Raw genomic sequence first — 15,258 nt, 5'->3', positions numbered from 1 at the left:
CCCCTAAAACCCTATCCTTGTGAAAAACAAAGAAATTTAATTTTATTGGTCACTCGCGGGCCGCGTAAGAATTAAGCTAAGCTTACGCGGGCCGCGACAGCTTGTTGATGATTCGGATAAGCTTCCATGCCACGTGTCAGACACGTGGCAAGCCTACACGTGACACGCTAGCCCTAGCCGTAGCTAGGGTGGCCCTCGCGGGCCGCGTAAGACTCTCTTCAGGTTTACGCGGGCCGCGAGAGACTTAAATTTCAGCTATATAACGAGCAGTGCATGGCCTTTTCATCTGTGTTCGTAAAACTTCTTCAAAGAAGAAAAATACTGCTCAATTTCATAGATTTACATAGGGAAACGCTGCTACGATTACAGGGTAATAACTCGATCACTGCTACGATACAATGTCCGATCGATTGAAACCGATCCGATGGATGTTTAAGTGCTGCCCGAATTCTGGCTATACTTTGTCATTCGTCGTGAGGGTTTTGATTTCGTGAGTTTATCGTAAATGTTATATTAAGTTACTAACCTAGTTTCGTGTGCATTTTTATTTAACTAGGTTACGAGGCTAAATCAGTAGGCAAAATTCTGTCAAACTAAACTTGCAATGTGAGTCATTCTCTTTTTATCAAATTGCTTTACAAAACCCTAAATGTTTTCCAGTTATATTTTGCAGTGATTAAGTCTTTGCTAATCTTTAATTTCTGGCAGTATGTGGGGGTTTTGTGCACCTTACTACTAATGATTTATCACGTTAGGTAGGCGAGCCTAATTTAGTGATATGTCCACGATCATATATACGGTCGAGTGACAACTGAACCAGCTAATTAATAGATAGGGGCAAATGTGAAAACTCTTAATGCTGTAAATAATAACAATGTGTCGTTTTGTACAAATTGAATGACTCGCCAGTATTTCCCCGCTGATAAAATCTTTTTAAACATGTTTCAGGTGATTTACTGTGAACCAGGGAAAAGTGTCGCGTAGCATACAGCTTGAAGAAAGTGGCTCAGTAAAATAAATAAACATGTTTGGTGTAAACAGGGAATTTCCTCGTGAAATTTCCTTATTGTAAATTATGGGGTTTGTCCCAAAATGTAAAATAAAATAATTGGGTATTTTCAGTTTAAAAGATCCTGTTAAAATTTTCGCTGCCAAAATAAACACAAACACCACGGGTTTCTGTCCCGCGGCTCCTGAAACAGGTAAAACCGGGTCGGGGGCCGTGACACTTGCCCCAAACGAAATCTCTCCTGATGGCATCGAGAGCTTTAATCACTTGCTTTGGTGCAAGATACATCGAGAAAAAGTAGTTAGGTAGAGCCCCAATTATTGCTTTAGCTAGGATTATCCTTCCTTCAAAAGATAAACACTTTGCCTTTCAAGCAGATAATTTAGCATTAAACTTTTCAATCACATGCTTTCAATTTTTCACTCTCTTCATATCAGCCCAACCGGTAAACCAAACAACCTGAAAGGAAAGAGATCCCACTTTACAATTTAACACATTGGCCATAATGTCTACCTCATGTTCTCCAACCCCGACCCCAAATAGAAAGGATGCAGTTAAATTCACTTTTAATCCCGAACATAAATAAAAACATCTCAAGATCCGGCTCAAATAAAAACATCTTCTTAGTTACCTCCCACTTAAGGTTAACTTTGAAAAAGGTAATTAACAAATAATAACCAATGGGGTGATAGTCCATTGTCAAAGACAAAGCCTTTAACCATCCTAATTTGGAAATAAAAGGTTTTGAGTTTAAGTCCTGCAGGCGATATGGATTAAAAGAAACTCAACGTTCAAAAAAAAGTTCGCTTAGTTCTAGCATTCAAAATAGTAACAATAATGAAACAATGATGAAACTTGAGTGGTTTTGTAATTACGAAAAAACTGAAAACTTAAATGACTTTATTTAAGGAGTAAAATGCCAAAATCATCCTGTGGTTTGAGCATATTTGATTGTTTCATCCAAAATGATTTTTTTTTATTTTAGTCCTTCACCTTTGTTTTTTTTTTTTGTCATTTTCATCCTTGAGGTTGGCAATTTATTGCGACATTCGTCCCTCGAAGTTTGGCCCCAGGGATGAAAATGATAAAATTTGGAACTTCAATTTTAGATGAAAATTGCATCTCAGAGACAAAAGTCGTTAAAATAGTCTAACCACAGGGACGAAAATGACACTTTACTCTTAATTAAACATAAGTACCTTATTAAGATGTCACATGTATTCCCTTTATGAAACTCGAATGAATTAAAGGGAAATTATATAAAAAATAACTAATTAGCAACGTATAAATACATTTGACTCATTTAGTAAAATGGGCAAAAAGGGTCGTGTTTGGATTACAAGATTTTAAGTGAATGCAAGTTAGGTTGATATTTTTGACAAATAAATATGCGAGTGATGTTCAGGGTCAACAATTCAAACTACCATAGTTCTTGAATAATAGTAGGTTGCCTCCGAACGATCAACTGCAATGCTTAGGGTTGACTTTACCGAAGCTTCTCGCTTCTCTTGCCATTTTGTCGAGCCACATATTAAAAGCCTTGTATTCAAGGTAGGATGAGAGTTAGAGTTTGTGTATCTCTAGAGTATGATTTAAACAAGTCTTACTTTGAGTTTGATCTCACTCTCAGTCTATTCTCCACTTTAAGATTGTGGTAAATAAATATTGATAAATATTGAAAATAAGTGTCTTCTATAATATGTATTCATGCATTAACTAACACATAAGTCAGGACGAATGCGTGTGAGGTAGTCCATTTGGTAGAGACATTTGTCTTTTAAAGAGAAGGTCCGAGGACAAGAGAAGTATTAAAGAATTATTGGCAATGTTTTAAAAACCAGTTTTTAAATCAAACCGGATTAGGCTAAAAAATGGTTCAACCAGGTTGTACCAGGTTGTACCGAACGGTTCAACCGAGTTGACTAGCTAACTCTCTAATTTCATAAATTACAACATCAACTCAAAAGTTAATAAAAAAAAATGCATAATTACATATTAAAAGATGATCCAAAAGTAAATCCATAATAAAAAATAATCCAAAAGTTAATCGAAAATCATTCAATTTTTCAACAAGCTCTTTTAAATGAGAGTGTACGATATGTTTAAGCCATTTGAGTGTTGAATACATCAAGTTCACGATCGCATAAAAGACGAAATTCGTTATTATCGCCATCCTCATCAACTAGAGAATAACTATTTTCGTTTCATACAATATTAAATAAGAAGTTTTAGTTACGAATAATCATAATATATCAAAATTATGTAAGATAAGTAACATATATAATAAAAATAAGTAACAACGCAAACTAAAATAACCCTGGGCCAGTACTGGTATTACATTTCAAACCGGTATACCGGATTTTACCGTTGGTGCAAATCTTATGCCGTTTCACTTATTTACCGGGGTGTTTCGTATCGGATTTATATCTGGAAACGGTAATACCGGTATAACCAGCCGGTATTTACCGGTTTTTAAAACATTGATTATTAGTGTGTAACATTTTGCCATCAAATTTGAGCCTTTAGTTAATTTTTAATTTAAAAAAATCTTTCATTAAAAAATGTGGCATAACAACCTACTAGTTGGATTTCAAATTTTTTGCAAAAAAAAATCATAGTTATAATATCGATTGAAATAATATTATAAAATTGACCGAAATATCTTACTATATACATGATTTGTTTCATACTACCATTTAATTAGTATAACCTTTTCTACTATGATGTGCTGCTGCTTCTTCTTCTAGATTGTACCTGAAGACAAAAATAACTAACATTTTTCATTTAAACGAATATTGATGGATCCAACTTTCTTTTTCTGGGGTCAGGGTATAAGATGTTTGATAGATCGATGCCACTCTATATAGAATACGTATATATAACATACAAAAATTATAGTTGTGTCAAATTTACATAGAGATAATTGTAAGAAAAGACTGAGAATAGTGACTTTTTTGGCCCTTTAGTTTATTTTGTCCGTTACATATAGTTTAATTATTCTATTATTTTATTTTAACCAAATTACTTTTCTACTCCTAAATCGGTGTTTAAAGAACACATTAACACCATTTTAGATATTCTTTAACTATTATTTTTCTTTGCTATATAACAAGTGTGGCGAAAGTTTTTTTTTAGTTTAGTTTTTTTAATGGACGCGTCAATACTTTTTTAAACATTTTTTTTAACTTTTCTTTTTCTTTGCTATAACAGGTGCACCAAAACCGACCGAGTTTCTATCGTTTCATTTTTCGTTTACCTTTTTTACCTTTATTATTTACTATATTGTTTTACATTTTCATATTATTTTGATGTTCAGAGCCGAGTTACAACGCAAATAGCATAACACATTTAGATATATCATTTTATTTAATTTACGAATTTATTCATCAGTTATCATGGTGTGTTATGCATTCTGGATTTCAATCGCGTCCCTACGCAACGCTCATGTTAGTGCGACCTCGGTTACAAACAAGAATTATGAAGGTTAGCATGAGAGCTTCATTGAAGTCAAACCTTGAAACCTATTGCTTTGCAAGATATGGAAATGGCGAATTTATATAAATGGATTAGCATATAATCCAACCAACCTTCTAGAATATGCTATAAGTAACATGGTTTTGCAAACCATAAAAACCATAGCATTTGTCAATTACAATTAGAAGTTTTGTTTGATGATTATTGGTGACGTGGCCCCACTAGTTGTGTATAGTAACTTTCGAAAGTGATATATTGGTTGACTTGAGTAGCCGCCTTGGCCCACAAACCTCTCTTATAAGGTTGATATTTTGTGCCCAATGGATATCACTATCATATATTGTCGGTTTTACAAATGCATAGTTTTTAAAAGGAATTTTGATTTTATAATTCTTTAAACATATATTATATCATAGGGTGGGCTTCTAGAGTGAGCACTGATATATATATATATATATATATATATATGCGAATTGAGTGAACAAATCTTGGTCATTGATTTACACACGTTGAAAAGGTATGGTCCCAATTCCATGTCCACATGGCAGAGACCACACCACTTTTTCCGTCCAACATGGCGCCTACATCAGCAAGTAAATCCAGAAGCTTCTGGAAGACGTCAAGGCGGCACCAAAGATGCTCCTTCCGACAGAAAGGACGACACGTGTCACCAGTAATCCAGCGCCATGTAGACCTGCAACAAATCTGGGGGCAGACCAACAACGGCAGTACGATTTCTCCAGCATGGACGAATATCGGCGCGCCACGTGGACCACTATCCGGACCACAGCAGAGGAGACCAAGAGGATGTCCCCCTTGGTCGGACAGCTGGCGCCCGATAACAGCTGGCAAGGTCGCTCCTCCCTCCTTCACCCTTCGGCTATAAATATGACCTTTCATCATTCAGGTATTCCATTATGTTCTCCTCACCTTTCACCTACAACACACACTGTTTTCTTCCTCAGAGCAGTAGTTATTCTCACGCCGGAGCCCGGTTAAGAGGGAAACCCCCATATTCTCCTCTTAACGAGCTAATGGTTGCTGTTTTGCAGGGCCTCAGTCTGAAGCGAGTAGAGAAGGAGATTGAACGCTCATAAGAGACGACCCAGCTAGTTAACCATTGGTGTTAACCGGTGTTTCATCATTGGCGCCCACCGTGGGGCTCGAACCCACGACCACAAGGTTAAGAGCCTTGTGCTCTACCAACTGAGCTAGACGGGCCATTGATTTACACACGTGTATGGTTAGGATTTTATCATCAAATCATAAAATACACTAGTGTATTTCATCATTAAATCCTGGCCATTGATTTACATACGTGTATGGGCAGAATTAGTTCGCTCAGTTCGCAAACACACTAGTGTTCACTCTTGAACCTAATCCGTATATCATATAGATATGCTTACAAATTTACAAGATCATTATGTCTAATAATTGCTTTATATATTTCATTTTTCTTAAAAGTACTCATTTCATTCTAATCATAATCTTTTACGATGAATAATATTCTAATCATAATCTTTTACCATGAAAAATGCTAACAATAAAGTATATTTTATACAAAAATGTTATATGGTCAATTTTGGATGACATTAATTGGTCCTTTTAGTTTTAATGTAAAACATATATTATTGACGTCGTTGGTCTTTTTGGTTTTAATGTGAAACGTATGTTATTGTCTTAACTTAAATGTATATGATAGTGTTCATGATGGTCCATGGTATTGTCTCAACTAAAATGTATATGATAATTGATAAACTCATGTTCTATCACTCTATAACGAATGTAAAGGAGATGAATTTGTGTGTTATTTCCGTTATATGTATATAACATTACTAAATTTTAACAAAATAGGTTGCTTTCTAGACATACTAGAGACGGGCCCCATTTTTAGGACAATAAACCATTGACATCCATGATTCCTTCTCGACATATGACCAAGTAACTAACTACTTAACCACCACGAAACCAATGTGTAGATTAAGGAAAAAATGCAATGTTGTTATGGTACTGATCAAATTAATCTGAGCTTGCATGCATATGCCCAAGTAACTAACTACTTAACCACTAAACCAATTTGCAGATTAAGGAAAAAATTCAATGATGTTACGATACTGATATAACAGATATGAACTTGCATGCATATGACCCAACAACTAACTACTTAACCGCTAAATTAATGTGAAGATTAAGGAGAAAATGCAATATGAAGATTAAGGAAAAATCAAATGTACAGATTACATTAACATTTCTAACTCCATTCATTATATGTTTAAACATATATAACAAACTTGATCAACCAAAAACCATGATCAACTAAAAAGCATGATCAACAAAAAATCTAGATGATCAAAAACCATGATCAACAAAAAACCTAGATCACCAAACCTACTTGATCCTATGTTCTTCCATGCTTCCTCGTTCAAACCGGTAAACAAAGTTTATGTTGTTCCAAAACTTCAAGACCACCCTCAAGTGCTCAGGGTACTAATGACCATATTTTGGCTACACATGTTTGACTTAGTTGTATCAAGTTCAATTTTCAAGATAACTACACTAATCAAGGAGTAATAATCATGAACTCGTTATTACATGTCAGACATTGAGTTTCCATTGTCACCTAGAGTGAAAATGCCATGATCGGATGTGGGTATCGAAGGTGGGTATTAGAGGTGGGGTCATCGGAGGTGGGTTCAGGGCTGGGTATCAAAGGTGGGGTCGTCAAAGGTAGGTTCAGAAGGTGGGGTTGTCAGGGCGTTGATTGGAGATGAAGATGATGGATGAGTGGCCGGAGACGAGGAGGGTTAGGTAGGTGAAGGTGAAACGACAAGGGTGCAAATGGTTGGGATTGGATAAAGTGGAGGATGTTATATGAGGTAGGTTTTTCACTTCAGGGTTAAAAGACCGAAATACCCCCATACCGTTAAGTAAATGACGGATTAAATTAATAACGTGACTGGAGGGACTCAAAGTGTAACGAAAAGTAAACCACATAAGGCTTACGATGCGAGATTTAAGAAGTAGGGAATCATCCTGATGATGGGTTGATAAAACTCTAAGGCTTAACCAGTTTAATTTTGCTTATTTATTGAAATTTACTATTGGATTGCACTACTTTGAGATGGTTTGTGTTTTACAGGCATTGACAAGTTTAAGTTGGATTTGGGAGGCTTTCCAGAGCATTATGAATGAACAACAACGAACCGGGGATACGAAACAAGTAAACGAAGTAAAGCGCGCAAGAAAACCGGCAGCGACATCGCCGAAGTCACCAGCATCAGCCATGGACAACAATGGCGCCAGGCAGCAGGCATGACTATCTGAACCAATCAATGACGTAGACGACGCCAAGTGCGTTTCGAGTGACGTTTAACTCGCGAAACAACTCGTTTAACCGGATTTAATTGTGGGTTTTCCCCACTTTCAACATATGAGGTTGGGACCTTTTGGGAGCTTCTGGGTAAGTTTTTGGAGCCTTTTCATCATCCGATTGAAGAATCCATACCGAAATCCAAGGAAGGAACTGAAGATGAAATCATCAACCATGCTTGGCTAGTCTTCCACGATCATCCCCGGGTGTAAAGATTGTGAGCCTTCTAGGGTTTATTTTATACATTTTAGATTGATAAAACATAGTGTAATCTTGTGATTGACTTTGTATGAATCATTTGTTAGTATTGCTTTGAACTCGAAATTGTTAAGTGTTTTTTTTTTTTTTTTGCAACATTGGCATTGAGAGATAGTTGCTACTATGAAGTTTTGATTTATGCTAGGGTTTGGTTGTTGTTCTTGATTAATAAAACATACGATTGTCTTTGATTCATATTGTGATGGTTTTTGCACCAGTTGTGTTTGATATATAACTGTTGATGTCTAATATAAGGTTTTCGAATTACCAAACTCAATTTTAATCACCATTTGATAATCTCTAATCATACTTTAAATAGTTAACTCGTTTAAAAAACAAACAATCGGAATCATATCATTATTTCTACCTTCAAACCATTTTTTGATATAACATTACAAGATTCATAATCAACCCAATCTAAATCTAAACAATGACCATAGACTCTTTGTAGTAGTTCAACACCCTTCTTACTACTAGCTATATAACTAAAGGTACTAGGGTACACACTTTAACTTTATCTTTGACTAGGCCCTCGACATCCGATTATCTAACCCCGCCCATAAACCACCAAATTACACTTTACAGTTTCTTTAAAGAACCTCAATTTGTAGAACATACATTTAAATTGAGTTGTATGACCGATGAAGAAAAGCAACATCGTGAGGGCATCTTTAAACAAGACAATGTTCTACAAGCTTAACCACAACCAAAAGTACAAGAATGCGTAAAATCAAATAATGTTTCGCCATGGAACAAGGCATTGTAAGATGATATCAAGTTCTTTACTTTGAATGAGGTTTATAACAATTCAACTCTATTTACTACCATTAAAGACAAATGAATGAATCATTTGTCCGAGACATAAAGAAAAAACATCCAAAAATCTATTCTAAAAAACGTAATTTGGTGTATAGATCATCAACTTTATAGTAAAAAAAAACTCCAAATTGCTAAAGAAATTAAAAGAGCTTGATATGTAGAAATAGAAGAACCAGAATGATATGAGGCTAAAATAAGAGAGTTTTAATTCTCATTATTCTATGAGAAAACTTATGATAATAGTCTTTTGAACTCACTTCGTTAGGGTTCTCAGTGTGGTTCCCCTTGTATCCCCTTCATCCTCGGCTTACAGTATGGTTCACCTTCATCCTGATCATCCCCACCCTCTCTCACATATCTCCAGGATGATCAAGACCTCCATCCTGATCATCCCCACATTTAGTTAACTAAAGCCTAAGTAGACCTGTTGATCAATGCACCACATCACCCTAAACTCTCCGTAGTTAGAGGTGTACAAATAGGTTTTTTTTTTTTTTTTGAAAAACCGGTCCGGTTCCTAACCGAACCGGTTTCTTTCATCCAAAACAAAAACCGGTTTTTTAATAACCGGTTTCGGTTACTAACCGGTTTTTCAAGTCCAAAACAGTAACTGGTGTAACCGGTTGGATCGGTTTTTAACCGGTTTTTGCCAAAAAAACCGTTTTTTTTTTAAACCGGTTTCGGTTATTAACCGGTTTTTCAGATCAAGAATAGTAACCGGTCACAAACCGTCGGTTCGGTTCTAAAACCGGTTTCGGCTTTTTTTTCCGGTTACGGTTCTAAAATCGGTTTTTTTTTTACACCTCTATCCGTAGTCCATACCTACATGTGATATATTAAAATAAATTATTGGGTTTGGATTTTTCTATTGACATTTTCTACCTAAACAAACTCTTGTCACGAACTTTATTGTTTACCATTGTAGAACGGTGTTAAGTTCTAACAAGAACCATTGTCAAACTCCATTGTAAAGAGAGGCAACTTGAATGTTGAATATTGAGGAAAGTTATACAAAAAGGCGATACTATGATATAATTCGGCAACTCCCATTATAGGGGAACATATAGATATAACCAATTTTTCCGTATAAAATAAAACATCGGTGTCTAACCAGATCTAGAAGCTAACTTTTTGGTAATATGTATAAACTAGGTTATATACCCGTGAGTTTCACGGGTTATGAGTTGTGTTAAAAAAAATTATATTTACAAAAGAAATTTTTTTATATGATTTCTTACAAGTGGATAACCATTCATGTTTGGCAAACATTACCAACAAAAAAAAATGTACCATACCATAAACACATAATTTCACACGGGATTCAAATGAATGTTGATCGGTTTTTTTTTTTTTTTTTGATCGGATCATCCAACTTTATTCATATAAAATAAACACTACAACTCCGTTATTGGTCTTCTTCAGTTTTCAATAATAAAAAACCGTTACTAACGGTTTCACCTAAAAACCATTAAAAACCGAACCATAAACACCTCTAGATTATTTACCCATGTGATACACAGGTTGTACTATTTAATAAATTGTTTTGAAAAAATCATAACTGAATAATCAGTTCAATTATTTCAGGTGTTACATGGGATTGAGTACATTTATGAAAAAAGGTAAGTTCATTACAGAAAAAAAAAAAAAAAAAAGAATTAACAGGTAACTTCATTAGGGTAAAACCAATGACAGGTCGGATGTTTGTATTACAAAGACTTTAGTACATATAGGTAAGTTCATTACACATGGACAATAGCTTTCCTCTTATCTTTATCAAGATACACAACCTGCATCCATATTGCAAAACAATAAACAACTACATTTTCTTTAACAAAAACCAACTTTTATTAAAATAGCACAAAACAGTACAGTTGTTATCCAGCAAGATGTAGACTAAAATAGCATAACCAAGGCCACTATAGACATTTTACTACTTTAAAGTGTTCCAAGGCCAATATAGACATTGTACTTGCTACAAATACCATAGTGTTCCATAACCAAGGTCAATATAGACATTTTATTACTTTAAAGTTTAATCACTGTTTTGCCAAAAGTGAACAATCTACAGATCTTGTCTTTATAGACACTCTTGAACATAAAGGAAACAACCTGCAAATTTTTATAAACACCAATCTTGAATGTAAATTGAACAACCTACAATAAAATTAATTAAGAGAAACGTACCTTTGGGGGCGACGGAGACCAGGAAGGAGATGAAGGCGACCGGCAATGGAGGGCGAGTAGGTGACGTATCACATTCCGATTGAAACAGCGAAGGGGATTAGGGACGAGCCGGAACTAAAATTACAAAATCCTAATTTTTGTGTGGTGTGTATACTGATTAGTGTATACATGGGATATATTATCTATATATTTTTTATTTTTTTTAAGTTTTCGGATATCGGATAATCCGATTATCCGAATTTTTAAAAAATCACATCCGAATCCAAATCTGAAACTTCGGATTATCCGATTCGGATTTTTTGAACACCCCTATGTTTTGGGATATAACCTTACCAAATTTCATAAACAGTTGGGCATCTGAGGTGCTAATGGATGAGCAGTTGACGAGATGTGGCGTCTTGAGGTTGGCGTACTCGTCCATGTAGCTTGACTTTTGAAGACGGGAGTAGAACGGTGGGACCCGTGGGGTTGTGTTTGCGTGCGGGGAGTATGCTGCTGAGGACGCGAACTACTTCATGCATTGTTGGTCGCTCGGATGGTTGACGCTTGGTGCACAAAAGCGCGAGTTGGAATACCTTTTTTTACTTCCGCGAGGTCTTTGCACGTTGCGGATATTTCCGGATCCACGGTTTCCATGACGGAGTTGGTTGCTGACTTTGACAAAATCTGAAAATATAAAAAGTAAAATGAAATAAAAATGAGTAGAAAATGACCCCTTACCCAACAAATTAAGATAGCATGCTTGAATAGAATGATTTAAAGCTAATTTTACATTTATATTGATCATCAGTTGATTAAATTGACTTAAAAGTAATGCAATTTCGAGGAAGCCAGTTTGCCAATCACAGAAGCTTCGTACATATAATCAAAAAAGAAATTGAATTAGCTTAGCACTAAAAATCCTTAAGACGACTTATTAAAAGATCTGTAATGTTCTACCAGAAATCATTGATCAATCGATTAACAATAACTAACCATCTGTAGAGTTCAAGTGTTCAACCAAAGATAAACAAAGTAATAAACCATAGCAATTAAAATAGCAAAAATCATAACTGAAGTAGCAGGAATATTTTTAAATTGATTATTATAGTAACAAATTCTAGAGAAGCCAGTTGTTTACCTTACAAAGCGGAGAAGCCACAACTCAAAATCGGCATAAGTAATTGACCAGACCATAATTAACAATCAGAACAATAGAAGAAGCAAGAACTCAAATCAAGCAATAATAAGCATCAGAACATTAAGTGTCAAAGAACAAACCTTAAATGGAAGTCAAGTCGAAAAAGAGCCAGACTGTCAATTGATATTCCGGTTCGACTCGTTGCTCCTTTCCATTCCTAGATAAATCATATTTTACTAATATGACCCGTTAGGGATTAAACATAAGCCAAAATCAATTCATGCATTTGAACAAAGTCTGAAAATAAGACAATTAACTAATACTTACGTTTTTAGGCTCATCTTGTTAAGAGGGGAGGTTATAAGAGTGTTTGGTAGGTCAATGGAATGGTTATTTGAAGGAAATATCTCTAGTGTCACATCATCCCCGTCAATATCATCCCCTTCAATGTCAAACCTGTTATTTTCACCATTATAAGTTATATATGAATAAGGTTTGTAATTACGTTCAGTGCATTTTGATCACAAGCTAATTTATGAAACCAATTAAAAGCAAGGACAGTGCAAAACTGTGGACAAATAAACTTAGCTTTACTGTATATATAGAAAATGCAGTTGTTATAATGATACAATGATATAGTTAACCTGCAATATTTGCATGCACAAGTATTTGCCATCACAACTATGAAAACCTACCTCTCAAACTGTTTGAATCGACCTGCATCAGTCTGGTGTAAGTCAAATCGATCAAATAGGGTGATATTTTCAATATCAGCTGAGAAAATAAGAAAAATATACAACATCAGGAACATTTGACAGAATCAAAAAACATTAAAACCTGTGTCTACTCAAAGCCACAACCACCATCGCTGACCTGAATCCCCGTTCGTACGCCATCGCTGACCTAAACAACAACAAAGCAGTTGTCTCTCCGCTCGCGGCGGAACCCTAGCCGCCACACAAAGCAGAAAATCGTGAGAAACAAAACCCTAGGTACAGGGAATCATATAATCGTGAGAAAAAAAAAACAAAACCCTAACTTTTTGGTAATATGTATAAATCCGGCACATATTTTTTGATTAAGAAACTCCTAAGTTTTGGTTATGTGGTAATAATTATTTTAAATACAAAATATAAATTTCTAGTTTTTAAAATACAATACAAAATATAACAAAATATCAAATACAAATAAGTTTATCGTACAAAACGTACGAATAAGATGATAAAGTAAAAAAAAAAACGTGGTTACATTTTCGTAATTATTTTATTCGTAGAGTAATCATGATATCCTTGTAGAGTAATTTTGAAGTTTATGTTGTTTGATGAACTTGTAGAGTAAATGTGTCTATTATTTTTTTGTAAACTGGTAGGGTAATTATGATGCACTTGTAGAGTAATAATGATGAACTCGTAGAATAATTATGATACATTTATAGAGTAATTTTGAATTGTGTGTTATTTGATGAATTTTATAGAGTAATTGTGTATGTTATGTTATTTTAATAAACTAGTAGAGTAATTATGATCCACTTGTAGAGTAATTTTCAATTACTAGTTGTTTGATACACCTATAGACTAATTTAGAATGACTAGTAGTGTATTAATGATGAACTGTTAGAATAATTATGATGCAAATATAGAGTAATTTTGAATTGTATATTGTTTGATGAACTTGTAGAGTAATTGTGTATGCTATGTTATATTGATCAGCTAGCAGACTAATTATGATACACATTAGAGTAAATTTGAATTTTATTCTGTTTGATGCATTCGTAGCGTAATTTTGATAATTACTCTATGAATAGATACATTTGTAGAGTAATTTTAATATTTATGAAAATGTCATAATGTTTTTTTTACTTTTCCACCTTATTCGTACATTTTGTATGATAAACTTATTTGTACATAGCCTTTACTCTACAATATATAAATTTCTAGTTTTTAAAATACTAATGAAAAGATTGCCAATAAGAAGTTTATAAGGGTAGTGTTTGTGGTTACTTTAGGGGCACGTGAAAGTTGCTTCGTTGCAACTTTTTGAAGCATAAAGGTTATTTACGCGTTGGTAATCACCATGACCAAAAGATGCCTAATAATTTAAAGGTGTTGGTGTATATTTTGATTTTTCTAATTTCTATTACATCTTTGCCTTTTGACATTGTCAACTTTTATGTTTCTTTTGCTAAAATTAATACATCTTTGCCTTTTGACATTGTCAAGTTTTTTTTTTCCCGGCCAACAAATCAATCCCGAGCACTCTCAGGGTACCTACTGGACAAACGGAGTACTCCGAGAGTAACTCGAGTCGTCCACCACCAATTCCGGGGAAAACCCGATAACCCACCCGCCCGTAGGTATGACGGTAAATTACCAGTAAAACTCGTTTGGCTCAAGGATCGAATCCAGGTTTTCATGGGTCTTCTATCACTGCCCACCAGTGTCTCACTCCTTTTTTTGCACCAAATGAGAATTGAACTTGAGTTTTCAAAGAAGAACTCAAGTCCTCCTACCACTTGAACTAGAGGTCATTCGTGACATTGTTTAATGTTTCTTTTGCAAAATTAATGATATACAATATAAAGTGTCTCAATTATTTACTTACTTCTTGTTATCTTTCAGTTAGTTATCCGTTAAAAGTTTTTTTCCCAAGTTTATATAAGTTTACCATTATACATTTACACCCATCTTTGTACTACATCGGATTTCATGTTCCTTTTGCAAAATAATGATATATAATGTATAGTATTTTATTCAGTCTCAATTATTTACTTATTTGTCATCCTTCTGGTCATTATAATAGTTATTCATTATTATTTTTTTCTAAGTTCATATAAGTTTATTGTTATACATTTATACCCATCTTTGTACTACATCTAGATCTCAAAGAACTCGTCGCGGAGACCATAACTAGCTCCGGATACGTGAAGAAGATTGAAGAGTGTTTTTTTTTACTTTTTTTTTTGTTCCAAATTTGTAAACAAATGAGTTAAGCTAACATAAAAACCAAACACCTATGTTTCAGGAC

General features: G+C 34.5%; 1 long non-coding RNA gene and 1 other non-coding gene across 6 annotated transcripts in view; both read right to left on the bottom strand.

Annotated features, from left to right (window-relative positions):
* Nucleotides 1-5,631: 5,631 nt before the first annotated feature.
* TRNAK-CUU lies at nt 5,632-5,704 on the bottom strand. Its single transcript has one exon. It is a non-coding gene; the product is annotated as a tRNA-Lys (tRNA).
* Nucleotides 5,705-10,573: 4,869 nt separating this feature from the next.
* Nucleotides 10,574-15,258, bottom strand: part of LOC110898261 — a 38,873-nt gene continuing 34,188 nt past the window's right edge. For 2 of the 5 annotated variants that reach the window (XR_004877228.1, XR_004877229.1), the window contains exons 4-9: nt 13,108-13,181; nt 12,930-13,008; nt 12,562-12,690; nt 12,375-12,470; nt 11,115-11,780; nt 10,820-11,039 (exon numbers count right to left, since the gene is read on the bottom strand). This is a non-coding gene — a long non-coding RNA (uncharacterized LOC110898261). Of the gene's footprint in view, nt 10,718-10,819; nt 11,040-11,114; nt 11,781-12,374; nt 12,471-12,561; nt 12,691-12,929; nt 13,009-13,107; nt 13,270-15,258 lie in introns of those variants that run through there. The other 3 variants (XR_002569283.2, XR_002569282.2, XR_002569281.2) reach the window with 3 other exon arrangements.

Source organism: Helianthus annuus, chromosome 13 (genome assembly GCF_002127325.2).
Source record: "Helianthus annuus cultivar XRQ/B chromosome 13, HanXRQr2.0-SUNRISE, whole genome shotgun sequence".
NCBI lineage: Eukaryota > Viridiplantae > Streptophyta > Magnoliopsida > Asterales > Asteraceae > Helianthus > Helianthus annuus.
This window is presented reverse-complemented; position numbering and strand designations above follow the sequence as displayed.